This window comes from Mustela erminea, chromosome 3, assembly GCF_009829155.1.
Source record: "Mustela erminea isolate mMusErm1 chromosome 3, mMusErm1.Pri, whole genome shotgun sequence".
NCBI lineage: Eukaryota > Metazoa > Chordata > Mammalia > Carnivora > Mustelidae > Mustela > Mustela erminea.
The window spans coordinates 121,861,613-121,877,819 of NC_045616.1; the positions used below are offsets into that span (position 1 = coordinate 121,861,613).

The window sequence follows — 16,207 nt, forward strand, 5'->3', positions numbered from 1 at the left end:
ATTTTCCTAGCAGTAAGAGCCTCCATTTTTTAATTGCATCTCATTAACAGCCTTTTTGATATCAACTTGGTTAGAGTTTAGTTCTTTTATTTCTCCAGAAAGGGATTGTCTAGAGTCTTCTATGCTTTTTTCAAGCCCAGTTAGTGTCATTATCATTGTCATTCTGATCTCTAGTTCTGACATCTTACTTATGTCCATACTGATTAGGTCCCTGGCAGTCATTACTGTCTTTTTTCTCTTTTTTAAGGTGAGTTTTTACATCTTGTCATTCTTGCAGAAAGTGGTGGCTTTTCTATTTGTAGTTGCAGCTATTCTTTTCTTAGCTCTCCAGTTGAGTTCACAGGGGTACAGAATGATTTGATAGCTATCTAGCTGAATTACTGGGATCACACAAAATTAAGGTCTCCTGCTCTTCTGCCATCTTGGACTCTTCAGCCTTAACTAATTGATTTTAAATTAAAAAAAAAATCAGGGTATTTTTATAAAAACTAAGAAAGTGACCCTATTGCATTGCTATTAACTAACCTCCAGACTTTACCTGATTTTTTTAAAAGATTTTATTTATTTATTTATTTGACAGACAGAGATCACAAGTAGGCAGAGAGGCAGGCAGAGAGAGAGGGGGAAGCAGAGTCCCTGCCAAGCAGGAACCCTGATGCGGGGCTCGATCCCAGGACTCTGGGATCATGACCTGAGCTGAAGGCAGAGACTTTAACCCACTGAGCCACCCAAATGCCCCTTTACCTGATCTTTTAATATGCTTTTGTTAAGTTTTAATTTAAATTCCAGTTAGTTAGCATACAGTGTAGTATTACTTCCAGGTGTACAATATAGGGATTCAACACTTCCATACATCACCCAGTGCTCATTACAGCAAGTACCCTCCTTAGTACCCTTCACCTATTTCACCCATTCCTCTACTCACCTTCCCTCTGGTAATCATCAGTTTGTCCTCTATAGTTCAGAGTCTGTTTCTTAACTCTCTGTCTTTTTTCCCCCTTTGCTCATATGTTTTATTTCTTAAATTCCACATATGAATGGAATCATATGGTACTTGTCTTCCTCTGACAAACTTACTTTGCTTAGAGTAATACACTCTAGTTCCATCCATACCATTGTAAATGGCAAGGTTTCGTTCTTTTTCGTGGCTGAGTAATATTCCATTGTGTACCTATACCACATCTTTACCCATTCATCAGTCAATGGACACTTGAGCTGTTTCCATAATTTGGCCATTGTAGATAATTCTGCTATAAACATCACAGTGCATGAATCCCTTTGAATTAGTATTTTTGTATTCTCTGGGTAAACAATTGCTGATCAATAGAGGGTAGCTCTGTTTTTAACATCTTGAGGAACCTCCATACTGTTTTCCAGAGTGGCTGTGCCAGTCTGCATTCCCAACAGTATAGGAAGGTTCTCCTTTTGCCACTTCCTCACCAACATCTTTTTTGTTGTTGTAGTTTAGCATTTTTCACAGAGCCAGAACAAAACAATCTTAACATTTGAATGGAACCACAAACACCCCAAACAGCTAATGCAATCTTGAAAAAGAAAAGCAAACGTGGAGGCATCACAATTCCAGACTTCAACATATATTTTGAAGCTGTGGTAATCAAAGCAGTATGATACTGGCACAAAAACAGACACACAGATCAATGGAACAGAATAAAAAACCCAGAAATAAACCCACAACTATATGGTCAATTCATCTTCAGCAAAACAGAAAAGAATATCCAATGGGAAAAGACAGTCTCTTCAACAGATGGTGTTGGCAACATGCAGAGGAATGAAACTGGACCATGTTCTTACACCATACTCAAAGATAAATTATAAATGGATAAAAAGCCTAAATGTGAGACAGGAAACCACCAAAATCTTAGAGGAGAACACAGGCACCAACCTCTTTGACACCAGCCATAGCAACTTCTTCCTAGATAAGTCTACTGAGGCAAAGGAAACACAAGCAAAAATAAATCATTGAGACTACATCCAAATAAAAAGCTTCTGGTCAGTGAAGGACAGTTTTTGTTGAAACTGTCAACAAAACTAAAAGGCTACCTAGAGAATGGGAGAAGATATTTGCAAAAAAGATATCCAATAAAGGGTTAGTATCCAAAATACCTAAAGAACTTACCCAACTCAACACCCCCAATACAAATAATCCAATTAAAAATGGGAAGAAGACACGAATAGACATTTTTCCAAAGAAGACATATAGATGGCCCAACAGACACATGAAAAGATGCTCAACATCAGGGAAATGCAAATCAGAACTACAATAAGATACCACCTCACACCTGTCAGAATGGCTAAAATTAATATGCTTTTTAAATTACACACCTTCCCATTCTGATAAGCTCTTCATTCTCTCATCTAGAACAGCCTTTTCATTATATGTAGGTGCATTTTCAAGCCCCTTCAGGTAGAGGATTTTCCCAATGTCCCACACCACAAGAAAAATTAAAACTCATTTGTCCTGAAGCTAATCCCACAGTGGTATGAGAGGTGCCCATGTGCCTATACTCCTTGGCACTTGTGTTGGTGATAGATGGGGGAACTGGAAGCTTACGATGGTCTGCCCTAGAGCCTCATTAAGACCTAGGAAGGGGGCTGCACTGGTTCCATTCCAGCATCATTCCTTCTCCATCTTTGTACCTGTCAAGGCCCTTCAACCCTATGACCCACTTCCTCCCCACTCCTGAATACTCCAGTCTCTCAGCATCAGACACACTCTTTCACACAAGCCCTTATTGATCATAGGCATCAAAGGCTAATGCTTTCAGCCATCTTGGAGGATCTCTCTGTGAGCTGGCACATTCCTTGTGGATGAGAGTATTTGATCTCCCATCTGAAGGGCTTTGGAGGAGCTGCTGAAGTCCACAGACACAGTGACTGGAAACCAAATCTAAAACCAAGATAGAAGGTGAAACCACAAGGACGGTGTCTTGTTCAGAGCACTTGTTCCATGTCAGGCAGACCCTGGCCGTTTCCAGCAAGAGCGTAGAAAGAGGTCTTAGTCTCTCTGGCCTCGCTTTCCTCATTTGTAAAGCAAAGATTAAAAGAATAATTAATAATAATAAACAACTACTTGTCGGTGCTAAACTATTCACTCATTCAACAAATACTTACAGATTGAAACTATAAAAAGATTTGAACTATATAAAGCTCCTGCCCCCACCCTTATAATCAAAGCCCTATCCCCAACAAAGTTCATTCCAGAAAGGCAGGCTGTAGGGAGGGACATAAGCAAGATACTATCTAAGAGTAATTATACTGGAAGACGAAAAATACAAAGTGTGGCAAGGTTGAGTCTGGTGGGAATACTCTGAGGAAACAGACTTTTGATGATCCTTGTGAGAAGTGAAAAACATTTGGGTAAGAGTCAATGGGAAGTGTAAACATGGTCAAGACCATCAGGTGGTGGTTCCCAGCCAGGGCTACATACCATCATCAAGGCAGCTTTTAAAAATCCCCATCCCCAGGCCTACACTCCAGATCAATTATATCTCTAAATCTCTGGCCTCCGTGCATTTTTTAATTCCAAGACAATTCAAATATGTAGCCAAGAGTGACATCCGCTGATGTGAATCACCCGGCCCACAAGAGGTGCCCACATACATAAAAGTAGCAATTATTAAAACAAGCCAATTGTCCTGGAAGAAATCACATCCTAGAAGTGACGGGCTGGAAAACTAGAAGTTGTTATCACTCTAACGTTCATGGTCATGAGCTTCCTAGAAGAGTCACTGGGTCTGAGCCCTCCAATAACAGGGCCCAGGATGACCTACCAGCTGTGCCCCTGTGTGGTGAGTCAGTGTTGCCGGGGACCCAGCAGGTGCACACAGGCTGGTAGCGTGAGTGCCCCGAGTGTGATGATGAGTGCTTATCACTTTAAATTCCCATGAAGTGGGCACTGAGTCAGATCAGAAGTCACCAGACCGGTAACTCCAGCCTCAAACTCATGATTTGTTTGCACGGTATTTCTTAGAAATTTGCCTAGTTGCCAGTATATAATAAAAACAAGGGATTCCTCATTAAATTGTGGATTTCCCACTTTTTCTGAAACAATCAGAGAATCTAGACACACCAGCCTGCCTTCCCACAGGCAACAGTCCGCTGAAGCTGAGCTGTCCTTGCCCCTTTCCATGGCATCTGAGCTCAGAGGTCTTCACAGCCCCCGTGGGCATACTTGGACCTCTCATTTCTGTTAAAGCCTGGTCTCTGTGTGGTTTCAACCCACGTGTAGTCTGGACATCCGTTTTTGTTTTTCTTTTTTTAAAGATTTTATTTATTTATTTGACACAGAGAGATCACAAGTAGGCAGAGAGGTAGATGGAGAGAGGGGGGAAGCAGGCTCCCCGCTGAGCAGACAGCCTGATGTGGGGCTCGATCCCAGGACCCTGAGACCATGACCTGAGCTGAAGGCAGAGGCTTAACCCACTGAGCCACCCAGGCACCCCTGGACATCGGTTTCAAATCATGGTTAGGCTCGTTAGTAAAGGATTATGGTCAAAAAGAAGATAAAATCATAGCTCTCATACAGATAGAAAATGAGCACACATGAGAGTTTTTATTTAACTTCCTCAGTGAGGAATACAGATGTTACAACCAGTGCAAAGGAAAGTCTAAAACACAAACACATTTGTAGATCAGGAATATTGAGATAAATGTGCAACTGGAGGTAAAGCTGCCTCCTTCGTGGTAGAGGAGGGAAGTCAATTTAACCTCCACAGGACATGCATTTACATGTCCACAAACAAAGATGATTTTCCAGGGTCATGAGTTATCTACAACTCATGCAATGAAAGGCTCAGAGCCCGCCCCGTAAAATCACAAGTGCGTATTGTAAGGGGACGCTCTAGTCAATAAACAGTTTTGCATTGAAGCCAAAAATTTTTCTTTAAATGGTAAATGATATTTCTGTCTTTAGGCAATGCCTTCTAGTCTCCCGGGTCAGGGCAATACCCCTGGGCGGGATTGCCAAAGCTCAGAGGAGCACCACATTCTTCCCACCCCACTTGCTGGAAACCTGAGCCTTGGGTGGCCTGACAATGCCCTGGGGGAGGGGTTGGCTCCGTCTGGCTGGCGGGCTGCCCTGCGGAAGGTGTCTCTGAGCACCAGCCAGGCCTAGCTGCCCTTCCACCAGCCTGAATCTGAGGGCCCAGGGTGGGAGGCCCCTGTACAAATTTGCATGGCTCCAATTCCCAAAGATTTTTATCACCTTCAAACCTTTGCGTAGAGCTGTGGTCCCAATACTGGCACACATGGAAATCACCTGAGGAGCTTTAAACAAATCACCTGAGAGCCCATGCCCAGGCTGCATGCAAAAGTGGGACCCAGATATCAGCCCTTATTAAAATATATTTATTTATTTATTTATTTATTTTAGAGGGAGGAGGGGCAGAAGGAGAGAGAACATCTCAAGCAGACTCTCCACTGAGGGTGAAGCCCGATGTGGGGCTCAGTCTCACGACCCTAAGATCATGACCTGAGCTGAAATCGAGTTGGATGCCTAGCAGACTGAGCCACCCAGGCACCCAGACATTGGCATTTTTAAAAGTCCCCCAAGGAGGGCGCCTGGGTGGCTCAGTTGTTTAAGCAACTGCCTTAGGCTCAGGTCATGATCCTGGAGTCCCAGGATCTAGTCCCCCATCAGGCTCCCTGCTTGGCAGGGCGTCTGCTTCTCCCTCTGACCTTCTCCCCTCTCAGGCTCTCTCCTCTCATTCTCTCTCTCAAATAAATAGATAAAATCTTAAAAAAAAGAAAAAGAAAAAGAAAAGTCCCCCAAGGGATTCCAAGGTGAAGCCAACATTGAGAACCACTGGTCTAAAGCCGCTTTTATCTAACTGTGAAATGCATGCAGAACATCTGGGATCTCGTTAAAAAGCAGACTATGATTCCTCAGGTCTGCAGTGCAGTCCAAGAATGTGCATTTCTAACAAAGTCTCCTTGAAGGCAATGCCGCTTGTTGGAGGACCACAATGAGAGTAGCAAGGGTCCAGACTGATTGACTTTTCTCCACCATTGATTGACAGAGATAAGATATAGAATCACTATTTCCTTCAGAAGAAAGCATCAGGTGACTCCTCCTGATTTACTGAGACAGAGCAGGAAGGCTTTGTCCTGGCATTCCTAGGTTATCATCTCTGCCCATCGCGCTACTGCATGCTGAGGTGAGATGGATTTTGTGATGTCTGAGAGTCGGTCCAGAGGCATCATCCTGCCCCAGTGAGTGAGGGGGAATACAAGCAGGCTGATCAGAAGCCTGTTCTTTGAAAATCTCTGTTCTACACTTCCTACCCTTCCTCCCTCCTGCTTCTTTCTCTGCTCCCCTGCGTGTCTCCAAAGTAACTCTGAAGGATTGAGTTTAACAGATCCTGGCCGTTTCTGTCAGTAATTTCCCAACCAAGAACAATCCCACTGACTTCTCAGGAGGTCCAGGCAATGCCTTTATTTTTTTTTTTTTATAATTTTTTTTAAGATTTTTTATTTTTATTTATTTGAGAGAGAGACAGTGAGAGAGAGCATGAGCGAGGAGAAGGTCAGAGAGAGAAGCAGACTCCCCATGGAGCTGGGAGCCTGATGCGGGACTCGATCCCGGGACTCCAGGATCATGACCTGAGCCGAAGGCAGTCATCCAACCAACTGAGCCACCCAGGTGTCCCCAGGCAATGCCTTTAAAAGAACCTTAATTATCTGGTAACTCCCAACAGGGTTGGGGATTGAGTGGGGGAGTCTAAGAATTTTGCCCCTTCTTGGGGATGTAGTTTTAGAATAGGGGTGAGGTTGGTAGGGTCCAGAGCCAAAGATCAAGAAAGAATTTTTGAGACATCTTTGGTGCAAAAGGTGGTTTTATCAAAGTACAGAGACAGGATCTGGGAACAGAAAAAGCTGCTGCTGCCCCAGGATTGTGTGGAGCAATTAATTATATACTTCAGGGTTGCGGGATGTAAATATAAGGGAAGTTCCAAAAGGATTTTCATATGCTGAAAGAAGCCTCAGGAAACCTGAGACCTTGTTATAGTCAAACCAAGGTTGTTTCTCCCTCTAGCAAGGAATTAACATTAAGACTGTTGGGAGCTTCCTGGAGGAAGGTTATGCCCTTCCTGCCTCAAGTGTTTGTCCACGGGCGGCAGGTTATAAGACATTTAATTTTATCTACATTCTGCCTTTGCTTCCCACATCTTTAGGACCTGGGACCCGGACTCTGGGGTAGGGGTTAAGCAATGCAGCGGCACCAGATGTCCGCTAGCCAGCACCATCGTCACAACCTCTGCAAGCGTCCTTTACAGGTTCCAAAGCATTCCATTAACTGCCTGGATCATTTATTCAACAAGCATGTACTGGACAGAGCAATGCTAGGGTCTCAGGCCCCTGGGATACCAATGGGCCTGTGCTCTAAGTACTCACCGCAATCGCTCTGGGCTGCAGGGCTGGGTGAGGCTGTCGGCACCTCCCTGTAGTACATTCATCCCACCGGCAGGGGGCGGCAGTTGCCCAATTCGAGCTTCTGTGAGCAGGCACTCCGCCGGCCCGGGGTGGACAGATCTGATTTTTCAAGAGAAGCTGGAAATACAGAATTTTATGCGAATTCTTCAGATCGTTCAGTGTGGGTAGCTAATTCAGATCGCTACAGAAGTCCGCGTGAGCTAAAAAGAAGTCTGCAAGACGGATGTACCCTAAAGAACCTCCGTGGACCAACTGGTTTGACCCCAGAGAGTGGGATCCTGACTTCATTCAAAACTGCCAGAGCTTTACATCATTATTCCAATGCCCGCATTTTATCTGTGTGGAGACTGAGTTCAGAGAAAAGAGGGGCTTGTCCAGGTTTGTAAGGGCGGAGCCGAGAGTAGGACTCAGGAATCCTGACATCCAGCGCAGGTGTCTCCTGCAGTAGGAAGAACGCCCATCAGAGCCCTGGGGTCCCCCGCGAAGCACGATTCTGTAGCTGAGGGCGTGCTCCGGAGAGCTGGTCCTGCCCAGGGGAACCCTGACGGGGCTGGGGAGGTCGCCAGAGCCCAAGGGCAGGAGGGGGAGCAGGAGTTTATTTTTAGCTGCCTAGAATGTGCCTGTAAGCCTTATTTAGACATCAGGCGACAGAGTGAGCTGGAGGCAGCGGGGGCGGGGGAGGAGATAGCCCCCTCCCCCTCCTCGGGCTCCTTTTACAACCGCCCTCCCCTGCCTGCCCCCTTATCCTCCTTTCTGGGGGCTCTGGGACTGCTCTAAATAGCAGCCTTGCGGGGGCGTGGGCACGGTCCTGCTCCGGCTGGTTGGCTCTCTCCTCCACCTCGGCCCTCTGTCCCACGTTCCCCACAGTCCCGCAAAGAAATAAAGCTCTGGGGTCCTAGAATGTTTTCCCTTCACCTTCGGGGGTCATAGATCTCTTGAAGAAGCTGCAGTAATTCTTCACAGTGGTTTAGAGCTCAGGATCGGAAGTCTGGTTGACGTCAGTCTCACCCAGCATATGACCCTAAGCAAGTCCTGAACACTCTTCAAACCTGGGTTTTCACTTTAGTACAGTGGGTGGTTCCTGATGATTAAATGCGATAAGATGTAGACTTAGCACATCATAATAAATCATCAATAAATGATGGTAATGGTGATTAAAGTGATTGACCCTATCCAAGAAAAAAATGGGATCATTCATACGTACACAATTGTGAATGAAATTTCAAGAGGTTCGCGTAACCTCTGAAGCCCATGGATCCGGATTCAACTTTGGACCCAATCCGGTCAATTAATCCATTCATCATTTGTTCAACAAATCTTTGCTTGAGTTCACTCCGTGCCAGGCACTGGGTCAAACATGGGGCAAGGATGTGAGAACAGAGAAGTGAGTGCATGTGAGTTATCCAGGGTCAAAATGCAAATCAGTAGCAAGCCAAGGATCAGAATGAAAGTCTTTAAAAAAAAAAAAAAAAAAAAACTTCGTTGGACGCCTGGGTGGCTCAGTCAGTGAAGCATCTGCCTTCAGCTCAGGTCATGATCCCAGGGTCTTGGGATCGAATCCTGCATTGGGCTTCTTGCTCATTGGGGAGCCAGCTTCTCCCTCTGCCTGCTGTTTGTGCTCTCTCTCTCACAAATAAATAAATAAAATCTTTTTAAAAATAAATAAAAACTTTCTTGAGGTATAATTCATGTAGAAAGAACTGCACATAATTAATGTATGCAATTCCATGAGTTTGGGCATATGCATACACCCCTGAAACCATCACCACAATCAAGGGGAGAAACATTTCCATCACTTCCCAAAGTTTCCTAGTGCTCATTTATTTTTCTTTTTGTTTTTGTGGTGAGAACACTTAACATAAGAGCCACCCTATTAACAAACGTTTAAGCGCATCCTGAGGATTGTTAACTCTAGGCACAATGTTGTGCCACAGATCTCGAGAACCACCTCCTCGCTACTCTCTGCTTCTATGAGTTTGCCTATTTGAGACACCACATATAAATAGACTCGTGTGGTATCTGCCCGGTATATTTCACTTCACATGATGTCCTTCAGGTCCATCCATGTTGTCACAAGTGGCAGAATGCCCTGCTTTTTCAAGGCTGATATTCCCCCTTGCAGTCCATCTGTCAGTGGACATTTGAGTTGTTTCCATACCTTAGCTATTGTGAATAATGTTGCAATAAACATGGGTGTGCAGACATCTCTTTGAGATCCTGATTTCAATTCTTTTGGATATATATCCTGAAGTGGGATTACTGGAACATATTACCATATTTTTAATTTTTAAAGGAACTTCCACACTGTTTTCCATAGTGACTGCACCATTTTACATACCCACCAACAGTGCACCAGATGGAAGTGTCTAGAATCTCAGTCTTTACCCAGTTCAGAAGTAACTTCTGTCTCTGAAAAGGGTCCACAGCAAAGATCTCTTCCTGTGGCAATAAAAATGGATGTGAGTATCCCTTGTTTCAGGACCCCTACCCCAGCAGGTCTTCACATGTTTCTCCAAAATGCTCTACCAATGTTCACTTCTGTTTACATACCTCCTTCCATGGGGGGCTCACTCCCTCTCAAACCAGACTCCTGAATCTTGGACCAACTGGAAGGTCTCTCCTCCCAAGGAGATGGGCTTTAGATTCCTGGATGTCTCCACCTGCTGCCTCTGGTTTTTCAAGACAGCTTGGGAGACAGATCACCTTAAGTCCTCTGGATGCAAAAGAGCCTTGAGGAAGGAAGAGAAGGAATGGGGTGAGCTGGAGATACCATCTGCTTCCAGCCTTGCCCCAGCTTCCAATCTTGCCTGAACTCAGGCTCTTCCAGAAATCCAGGTTCCTGAGGCTGGCACCCTCTGCAGCTGCTTCTTTAAGAAGTGCCAAGGGGCTGGTCCTTGCTACTGTCCTTGGATCCTGTCCAGGGCCCTGATTTAAAAGGTATTGCAACGTTTTTTTAGAAAACAAACATGTGTTGTAACCCAAGGCCCTGGTAACCACAACACTGCTGGCTGCTAGCTGCCACCTCCCAGGCTAAGAGGGGAGGAAACTGCTCTCCACTCACCCGCCTACCGCCTACCACCGCCTACCGGAGGCACCCCTACTCTGCAGTGGGCCCGCCGTAGTTACCATATTATAGCAGGCAGGGAGCTCAGTGAGGGCAGGGCTGAGCTGGACCTGGGTGCTGCCATCCTTCCGGTCTGAAGTACCTTTTGGACCTGCACCAGTTCTCTCCCGAGCTCTCTGTCCACCCTCCACCAGAGCCCCCAGTGACCATTTGCAACACCAGTCTGATCGTGTCTCTCCCACTGCCCACAGGACAAAGTCAAAGCTGGACCTTCAAGGCCTCTCCTGCCTGTCTATCTGCACCTCCCTCGCTCCCTGCCTTCGCCAGACCTCCAGCCACACTGAGCCACTGAGCCCTCCCTGAAAACCCACATGGCACTGGGCCTGAAAGACCTTCCCTATTTTCTTTCTTTTTTTTTTTTTAATTTTAGTTTTATACATGTATCTATTGGAAAATTATCACCACAATAAGTTTAGTTACATTCATTATTTTCTTGACAGGAAGAACCCTTACTTAATCTGCCCAGCCCCCCGCAAACATCACATCCTTGGTGAAGCCTGCCCTGAGCTGCTCTCTCCCAGATGGAATTCGTGTCTCCTTCTGCTTCAGGGCATTGTCTGTACCCCTTGTTACATTACTTGTCTACCTGGAGCAGAGGTAAGGTAACCTTCTTCTTCTTCTTCTTCTTCTTTTTTTAAAGATTTTATTGATTTATTAGAGAGAGAGCACAAGTGGGGTGAGGGGCAGAGGGAGAAGGAGACTCCCCGCTGAGTGGAGAGCGGGACATGGGGCTTAATCCCAGGACTGCAGGATCTTGACCTGGTTCTGACCCTCGGACCTACATCCTTTCTCACAGTTCTTCTGAGCCATTCCCGTTTACCCGTATTTGACTTCCTCGTCCCCGTAAACTGTTTGGATAGCCCAGAAACTCCAATACGCGGGTAAAGAGTAAATGAATAAATAGGATCAGGTCAATAAAAAATATAAATGTCACAAATTCATTCGTCAAATCGCGTGTTCCAGTTTTGGACTTGGAAAGCCAAGTGTCCATCCTCACCATCTTCTGACTCTCACTCCAGTTACTTTCCTGCAGGTAAGACAGTCTCACTGGAATGGAAAAAGGAGGGTGGTGTCAGGGCTAGGAGGACTGGAGGGTGGGGCATGGAGCCGTTACCTGTTGGGAAAGGGTGGCTTACATTGTGAATCCATAGCAGTTGACATAGGTGGACAAGTGTTCATTTTTCAAACTGAAGAATGAGGTGGGCCCTGAGAAGGTGGGATCCCACCCAACAAGGACATACAGTAAATATGTTTGACACGGAATGGCATGGGGAGCATGCAGAAGGGAGAAGCCATCCTCTGATAAGGGGGATGAGGGGCCAGGTCCGTTTCAGACTTGGATGCAGCCAGAGAAGTGAATATCCATCTCTGATCCGGAAAGCCCCAGCCAGTGTTGCAGTCCTGCTCATTCAAGTACATTGAAATCAACAAACTGTTCATCAGAGGACTTTCAGCAGAAGGACTCACTCTTAGTTCTAGAGGTGAGATGACTCAGGGCCTGGCTCAGAAGCCGCAGCACAGTCCCCTGTGTTTCACATGGAGGTTACAGAAAGGGGTGACCTAGACATCAACCCGGCCAAGGATGTCTCAACCATGGAAAAGGGAGCTGGCGCATAGACTCACTGAGCCCTGGACCTCACTCTCTCTACCTTATCTCTATACCCATTAAAAAAAAAATCACCCTCAGACATGAAGAGGACATAAAGGTCAGAGCTACTCAAACATAAGCACACATCTGAATGAGCCAGAGGATTTGTGCAATGCAGATGCCTGGGCCCCACACCCAGCGTTTCTGATTCGGCTGGTCTGGGAGGGGGGGAGGGCAAAAATTTCTAACAGTTTCCCAAAAGATGGGGATGCCACTGATCACTGAACCACATTTAAGAACCACTGATGTGAAGAAATGGCCACTCCTGTTCATTACTTATAGTTTCCAGACCCTAGAGCCCACTTACCATGCTGGGCAGTTTTCCTTAGAGAAAAATCCCTGCGTGATGTTATGCTTCTCCTACTCTGTGTTACATATAAGATCCTTGAGAACTTCCTTCTGAACATTATCCAACAGAGAAAACACTAACCAGATTACTGACATGAATCAATTCTTGGTAAAGAAAATGGTAGAGTGAATCTTACTGCCTGCTCTCCTATGGAAGCCACAAATCCCAAGCCGCGGGACTCCTGGGAAAATGGGCAGAGGTGGCTTCTCACTAATTAGCATTACTCAGGCTCCATTCTCCCTTCCAAAACCTCCCCATTAAGTCAGTTGAACACAATTTAATATAATTAATGTAGCAACTCGACTCTCTGGTGAGATGATGACCCACCACAACCACTGGAGACATAAGGCTCAAACTTTAGTATGAAAATTCTTTGACTCTGTTCTCCAGTTCCTTGTAGATAGGAAAAGAATGAGAACTCGAGAGGATTCCAAAGCACATGAGCCTGCCCATTCCTTGAGAAATACTCCAGTAGAAGCCTAAAGACTCAGGTGCCTGTTTGGTTCGGTCAGTAGAACATGCTACTCATGATCTTAGAGTCATGAGTTCAAGTCCCAACTTAGGGTAGACCTTACTTAAAAACAACAAAAAGCCTGAAGACTCAAAAATTTTAGGTTTTCTCTTATCTTTTTCGATTATATATACTTCCAAGAGGAAGCTATCAAAACATTTCCATCAAAGACCTGACAAACTTTTCTCAGCAGAGCCTCACTTCCTACCTCACTTCCTCACTTCCTTTGGGGTCTCTAAAAGGAAAATATTCCAATTAAGTTCAATATAATAAACCTTAATTAGTGACCTATGAATTGGTTAGAAATTGCATTCTGCTGCTAGTGACAGAATCTAAATGGCAGTGGCTTAAACAAATTTATTTTTTAATCTATTGTGTGAAAAAATTAGTAATTGATCAAGGCTGGTATGGGGGCTGGATAAATTCATCAGAGATCTGGGCTCCTTTTATCTTTTTGCTCAGGGTACTAAGATGGCTGCTGGAAGTCAGCCATCATGTCTGTATTCCAGGCAGGAAGAGGAGGTGGGGTCGAGGAAAAGGGGGAGCCGTCTTCCCAGATGAGTCATTTCCTTATTAGAAATGTTCCTGGAGGGGTGCCTGGGTGGCTCAGTGAGTTGAGCCTCTAGTTCTTGATTCTGCCTCTGGTCGTGATCTTAGGATCATGCAATCCCCCCTGTGTTCGGCTCTGTGCTGCGCATGGAGCCTGCTTGGGATTCTCTCCCTACCTCTCCTTCTGTCTCTCTTCTCTCTCTCACTTTAAAAAAAAAAATTCTTGGATGCCCCAACCAGTAATTTCCTTTTACATATCACCAGTCACCCCTAGACCCTAGATACAAGGGAGGCTGGGTAAGTAGTCCCTTAGCCCACACATTGCTGCCCTGGAGAATAGGATGATTTTATAACTAAGGAAGAGGGAAGAATGGAAGTTGAGTAAGGTGACTGGAAGTCTCTGCCACAATCGGGTAAGGAGGGAGGAGACAGAGCTGCATAACCCTCAGTCTAGGAGGGAGGACACACAGAGCCCACAAACAAGTATAACTCAGAAGAAAACCACATGTGCGCCAAGAGAGCTGCCGAACAGGTGCCACAGGCTTTCAGGAGGAGAGGGCATTTGAGCTGCTTTGTGGTGCTTAGTGGAACTATAATGCACAGATAAAGGTGACATGGAAAGTCACTGTGGGCCGACAACACGCTAGGGGAACAGCTGATTCAGTCAGAAGAACCTGAACAGAAAAAGCTTTCAGGGCTGGAAAGACGCTTAGCATCACTGAGTTCAAAGGTTCTCAACTGAGGTTGCATATGCAGTCTTACTGCAGGGGCTTCGGGGGCCCCTGAATTGCCTGAAATTCTAGACAAAACTTTTTATATATGGGTATATTGTACTTCTCTTATGAAAGAAGTTTAGGATAATCCCCATAGTGTTCTATCCAATTTTTTCCAAAAGAGCCCACCGCGTCCCCCACTTCTGTCGCCCTATATGCAACTTAGCCACCAACTCTAATTCTTCATTCCCCAATTCCCCAACCTCCATCTCTACCCTGCCTGGACTCGTGCTCTTCCTCCCTCTTGTAATTGCTTCCCCTGCTTCTCCTCCTCCCCTAGAAATGGGAAGATGGGTAGTGATCTCTCCATTGCTGGAAGGACAAAAACATGGCCTGCACAAACACCTAGAAGGGAAATTATTATTTTTTTAGATACTTTTTTTTAAAAAGATTTTATTTCTTTACTTGACAGACAGAGATCACAAGTAGGCAGAGAGGCAGGCAGAGAGAGAGAGGAGGAAGCCGGCTCCCTGCGGAACAGAGAGATCCCAGGACCTTGGGATCATGACCTGAGCCGAAGGCAGAGTCTTTAACCCACTGAGCCACCCAGGCGCCCCTAGAAGGGAAATTATTAAAGAAATTTGTCTTTTGAAGGGGCCAGGGGTGGGAGGTTGGGGGAACCAGGTGGTGGGTATTAGAGAGGGCACGTATTGCATGGAGCACTGGGTGTGATGCAAAAACAATTAATACTGTTACGCTAAAAAAAAAAAAAAAATTGTCTTAGTTGCAGGCAACAGAAACCAACATGGGATGGTAGGATTCCTTTCAGCATGATCATCGTTTGGCATTGGTATTCCTCCGGGAAGTCCTCCTTCCCTAACCCTATCCACCACGGTCTCTTATCTTCTTTTAATACTAATACTTTCCACAAGTAAACATTAGCTTTATATCCTGTTTTGTATTGTTCCCTCTCTTTTTCTATGTAGAGGCCTAACATTAGAAAACAATAGCAGATTATAGCTAATTCAAGGACAAGAACTGAGTCTCCTTTCCTTGTACTTTGACCATGCCGTGCCTGAAGGGTGACCAGTCATCCCAGCGGTTTTAGGACTAAGGAGACATGGGACTTTCAGAACTAAAAGTGGAGAAATACTAAGCAAACCAGGGTGAATTGGTCACCCTATTTGCCCAAGAAATGGGCACATCGTACCTGCTTGTTGATGGCTCACTATGGGAGACATTTCTGCTGTTCACCAGTATTTCTGGTTTTCCTCTCCTTCTGGGTACACACTGTCCGTTCCATCCCCCTGAAGTTGAGCATGACCATGTGACTTGCTCTGGCCGATAAAATGTGAGAAGACTTAACAGGTGTCACTTCTGAGTTGACCCATTTAAGACCCTATGCTTCATTCCCTGTATACGCTCTTCTCATGCCTTGGCAAAACTTGAAGGCCTGGTGTTGAGATGCCTGCATCAGAGGTTGGTGCAGAATGTCTGTGTGCAGCAGAGTCCCCTGCCTTCCCATGCTGGGCCTACGGTGCGAGCAACACTTAGCTTCACTCACGGTAAGTCACTGCACTTTTATGTGTTTCATTACCTCCGCAAAACCTAACCTAACCTGACTGGTACATCAACAAAGCTCATTAGCCACTTATTCAAACACAAGTTACTAAATAAAAAAAAAAAAACTCTAGATTTTCTTCTGAGGCAGGAGCTTTGAAGAATATATAAAAAAAAAACAAAAAACAAAAAACAAAAAATACCAGATATCAAAAATACCAAAAAGCCTGTTGTATGGAAGTGGCAAATCTGACCCTGGTCTCCCAGGAAGCTCAAAGAAGCTGGAGGCAAGAGCTCTTGA

At 45.3% G+C, this 16,207-nt stretch overlaps 1 protein-coding gene and 1 long non-coding RNA gene across 2 annotated transcripts in view; one reads left to right on the forward strand and one right to left on the reverse strand.

Annotated features, from left to right (window-relative positions):
- Positions 1-6,349, forward strand: part of SLC36A3 (solute carrier family 36 member 3) — a 60,585-nt gene extending 54,236 nt beyond the window's left edge. Inside the window, exon 12 of the transcript XR_004284162.1 lies at positions 6,140-6,349. The gene's annotated coding sequence lies outside the window, so the exon portion shown is untranslated. The remainder of the gene's footprint in view (positions 1-6,139) is intronic.
- Positions 6,350-7,499: 1,150 nt separating this feature from the next.
- On the reverse strand, positions 7,500-10,400 carry LOC116586829. Its single transcript, XR_004284164.1, has 3 exons — positions 10,003-10,400; positions 9,791-9,891; positions 7,500-7,569 (listed from the first exon to the last, which is right to left on the reverse strand). It is a non-coding gene; the product is annotated as an uncharacterized LOC116586829 (long non-coding RNA).
- Between the last annotated feature and the right edge of the window lie 5,807 nt (positions 10,401-16,207).